This window comes from Convolutriloba macropyga, chromosome 9, assembly GCF_964194025.1.
Source record: "Convolutriloba macropyga chromosome 9, txConMacr16.3, whole genome shotgun sequence".
NCBI lineage: Eukaryota > Metazoa > Xenacoelomorpha > Acoela > Convolutidae > Convolutriloba > Convolutriloba macropyga.
Genome location: NC_134476.1, coordinates 67798643 through 67803723, shown reverse-complemented (window position 1 = coordinate 67803723; position 5081 = coordinate 67798643).

Below are 5081 nucleotides of genomic sequence, written 5' to 3'. Positions count from 1 at the left end.
AGGAGGTCAAGTTACATCTTGATAACAGCGGCGATTTCGAGAATACAGAGCAGTCTTGGGACAATTTTCGAAAAGCCCTGAACCAAGCAGCAGTGAAATGCCTCCTTCCGGACAAGCGAGTGAACAAACCTTGGATTTCTCCAGATTCTCTGGAACTTATCCGGAAACGAGCTGATCTACAGTTGAAGAAACACAGCAGCGCGGTGGCGTTGTTAGAGTTCACAAACTGCTGTAAGGAAGTCAGAAAAGCTCTATAAGCAGACAAACGGGCATGGCTTGAACGCAAAGGCCAAGAAGTGCAGAGCTTTGCGGACAGAGGCAACTTGAAGGAGGTTTTTGGGGCATCACAGCAGATTTGCCGAAACTGGAGTCCCCAATTGACCAAATTAGTTTCAAGCACTGGCGTCAACTTACGGACGAAAGAGGAACGACTTGAACGCTGGACGGAACATTTTAGTCAACTCCTGAATCCCTCAACATCCAGTTGCAGTACGAGATTGGATCCCAAAGAAGCAGCTGAAAGCTTGTCGATTGACCTGAGCCCAATTCGATTTGAAGAAGTGCTTGAAGTTGTCCGCAGGTTGAAGAATGGCAAGGCAAGTGGACCCGATAACATTTCCTGTGAGATGTTGAAAGCACACAAGGGTATTGTCGAGTGGCTCTGGGACATCATAGATAAGTGTTGGTCGACGGAAGTTCTGCCCGATGACTGGAAGGTAGCAGAAATTGTCCCATTATACAAGAGTAAAGGAAAGAGGTCAGAGTGTTCGAACCACCGAGGGATCTCTCTATTGTCAGTACCAGGCAAAGTGTTCGCTTCCGTTATTCTCAATCGATGCAAAGATTCAGTGGATCGCGTCTTAAGGGAAGAGCAGTGCGGCTTCAGAAAAAGCAGAGGATGCGCCGATCAACTCTTTGCCCTGCGTCAAATAATAGAGAAATCAATGGCGTTTCAATTGGATATTAGCTTTTGTTTCATAGACTTTCGAGCGGCATTCGATTCTGTCGATCGTGAGCAGATGTACCAGATAATGAAACACTATGGTCTTCCGCAAAAAGTGATAAACATCATAAGAAACAGCTATGATGGATTCAAATGTCGAGTCAAAGCCGAAGGTGAGAAAGGACGCTTATTTGATGTCAGAACGGGCGTTAGGCAGGGTGATGTATGGTCCCCAATCCTATTCGGCCTTGTCATCAACTACATTTTGGCTAACTCGGTGCATGGAGGATTAGACATTGGGAGATTTGTGGCTGACTTAGATTTTGCTGATGATGTTGCTCTCGTGGGGGTCTCAGACAGTGAGGTGCAAGAAAATCTACATCGAATCGAGGCCCTTGCGGAAGCCGCTGGTCTGAAGATTAATGTGGCCAAAACAAAGAATATGGGCGTAAAATGCGACAGCCCAAATGTTGTTGCAGTGCCTAGTATCCAACAGAACGTGGAGATACTCACTGGAACACATAAAGGCAAACTAGGACTCCTGGCAGAGACATCTAGCCAGTCACGACTAACCATCAGCACGGAGGTGCTGCTGGGAACGAAAAAGAAAGCGGGCTGGTTCGAAACACAAGATGGCCGGAAGCTAAGATTGAAAAGCTTAGCGGTGGCTAAGCCAGCGTTGGTAGCTTCATAACAACAATCTGCGGTAGCAGATTCAGAGTCGCTAAAAAATGATAGTCGGTCAGTGGTGGCTGACCAAGAGTCTTTAAGATGTCAGAATTGTCAGCGGCAATTCAGTACAGTTACCGGACGCAAAGTGCACCAAGCAAGATTCTGCAAAGCCGGTTTGTCAAAGAATGTCGTCGACAAGTCAAAGTTCGAGCAACTAGAGGCGAGCCTTACATGTGACAAGTGTGAAAGAAAGTTCCAAACAGTCAATGGCCGAAAAGTTCACCAATCGAGATACTGTGGCAAACCTAAAGCAGTTGCCACACGCGTGTTTTCCTGCAAAGTACAAGATGTTCTCGGAAACGAGTTTGAAAACATAGAAGCGTTCAAGTATCTCGGATCATATGTCAGCCTCAAGCATGGAGACCTGCAGGAAGTCAATTGCAAACTCGCAGAAGGTAGACAACGGTTTGCTAACTTCCAAAATCTCTGGAAGAGCAAGCAGCTCAGCGTACACCTCAAGTGCAATTTGTACAAAGCACTCGTTTTATCAGCCGTGCTGTACAGCTCAGAGACTTGGACTCTTTCGAAATTAATGGAGAGAAAACTTGAGAGTTTCCACTGTGGTTGTCTTCGGAGAATTCTACGTGTGTCATATCTGGAGAAAGCAACGAACGAAGAAATTATGTCAAGATCACGAATGCCCCAACTATCCACGATGATCATGCTCAAACGGATAAAATGGTACGGACACATCCAGAGAATGGAACCAGGAAGATTAGCCCGCAGTGCTTTCGATTGGGACCCGCCCGATCAATACGTCCATGCTAGACGCGCTCCTGGGGGGCAACGGAAAACGTGGATGAGTCAAATCGAAGGAGACTGTGTACGAAACAAAGTATCGTTCACCAGATTGCAGGAGAAAGCAGCAACCGGGTCAAAGAATGCCTTCAACAATTTCGTCGTACAGCACTTCACAGAATAACCAAACAAATAACTCCTCTTGTTTTGTTTTTATTTGTTGCCAACCGTGCCTTTATTTCATATTTGGAATTAAAGTGTTGAAACAGTAGTAGTTTTAGTAGTAGTAGTAGTAGTAGTAGTAGTAGTAGTAGTAGTAGTGTAGTAGTAGTAGTAGTAGTAGTAGTAGTAGTAGTAGTAGTAGTAGTAGTAGTGTAGTAGTAGTAGTAGTAGTAGTAGTAGTAGTAGTAGTAGTAGTAGTAGTAGTAGTAGTAGTAGTAGTAGTAGTAGTAGTAGTAGTAGTAGTAGTAGTAGTAGTAGTGGGGGGGCAAAATCCAACCTCCCCTCCCCGCGGTGTCCCCTGGGGTAAGTGGTGCAGCAGCTGCCCGTAGGGCAGATGCATAGTACCACCGAGCTAACGAGGCAAGGGTCCTCTAGTTGGTGGCGCGACTAGTTTTATATTAGCCTTAAAACCCAATGCAATGAGTTCAAACACAAATGGCCCCGAGTCCCGGGTAAGGGGTGCGAAGAATCTCCCGTGAAATAATCTCAGAATTGGAACCCTCAATGTCAGGACACTGGCTCAATCAGGTTCACTGGAAAGCCTGAAAATGGACCTGAAGAAGTACAAGTTGGACGTTCTGGGAGTGCAGGAAACGAGACCGGAGGAGCAGGAAATAGATCTTGGCGACCACAAGCTCTTCCTCACTGACTCCTGGCTATCGACTGCAAAAGCGAGACAATGAGGAGTTGGTATTGCAGTGACGAAAAGACTTGCCGGTAGCTCAATTGAGCAAGTTGCTGTTAGTGAGCGAATGGCTTTTGTGAAGTTTGCAGCTCAGAGAAGAGCTAACCTTGTTGTGATTGTGTGTTATGCGCCCACAAATGAAGCTGACGACTTAGCGAAAGAAAATTTTTGGAATCAGTTGAGCAGCTTGGTATCCAGTTTCAAACAAAGGGAGAGAGTCTGCCTCGTCGGAGACTTCAATGCGGAACCTGGTCAACAATCAGATGTCAACATGCCTTGCCGAGGCCCCTTTGGAATGGGCGAGGAGAATGATAACTCAGAAAAAATGTTGTCCTTTTGTGTCTCTCATGACCTGTTGATTGGTGGAACCTGGTTTCGACACCGGTTAGTGCACCGGTATACATTTAACCCACCTGACCAACAGATGCGAAAGAAGATGTTAGATCATATCTTATTCGGTTCGAGGCACAGGAGTTGTTTGCACAACGTTAGGACAAGGAGGGGAAAGATCACTCTCACCGATCACGAAATGGTCATTGCCGAAGTGCGATTCAAAGTAGTGGCACATAAGCCACGCAGTCAACCGAAAGTCTGCTCTACCAAGTTGCGCGATGAAGTCACGCGTGAAGCTTTCTGCGCAGAAGTGAAACGCTATCTTGATGAGAGCGATATTGTTGAAGGCGTAGAACAATCTTGGGCAAATTTTCGAACGGCTCTTAATGCAGCGGCAACAAAACTACTCATCCCCGAAAAGCGTGTGCACAAACCCTGGATTACAGTTGAAACGCTGGCTTTGATTAGGAAACGGGCCGAGTTACAGTTGAGGAAGCATAGTAGCGCGGAGGCGCTGCTAGTGTTCTCTAACTGCTGCAAAGAAGTACGAAAAGCGTTAAGATCTGACAAAAGACAGTGGCTGAAAGACAAAGGTGAAACAATACAAGATCACTCAGACAAGGGTGACTTGAAAGAAGTGTTTGGGGAGTCAAAACAGTTATGCCGGAAGTGGAGTCCTCATATAAGTAAACTAGTTTCAACCACAGGCGAGCCTCTGAAAACAAAAGAAGAAAGGTTGGAACGTTGGACCGAGCACTTTAAGCATCTGTTAAATCCAACCACGACAAGCGGCAATTCTGTATTGAGCATAGTGGAAGCATCCGAGGGTCTTGAAATAGACCTAGGTCCAATTCGGTTTGATGAGGTTCTAAATGCCGTGCGTAAACTGAAAAACGGTAAAGCAAGTGATATTTCTGTCGGTAAAGCAACCAGACGATATTTCTGCCGAAATGCTAAAGTCGCATATTGGAATCGCTGAATGGCTTTGGGACATTGTCAACAAGTGCCGGACTGAAGAAAATATTCCACAAGACTGGAAGTTAGCAGAAGTTTTCCCGCTATACAAAAGCAAAGGAAAAAGATCTGAGTGTGGTAACTATCGCGGAATTTCACTGCTCTCGGTACCTGGAAAAGTTTTTGCGTCAATCATCCTGAATAGATGCAAAGATGCACTTGACCAAGTGCTCAGAGAAGAACAATGCGGATTCCGAAAAAGCAGGGGCTGCACTGACCAATTGTTTGCGTTGAGGCAAATACTAGAGAAATGCATGGCCTTCCAATTGGACATCAGTTTTTGTTTCATTGACTTCCGCGCTGCATTCGATTCGGTGGACCGCGAGATGATGTACAAGATAATGAAACATTACGGGCTCCCACAAAAAGTTGTGAATGTCATCCGCAACAGTTACGAAGGCTTCAAGTGCTGCG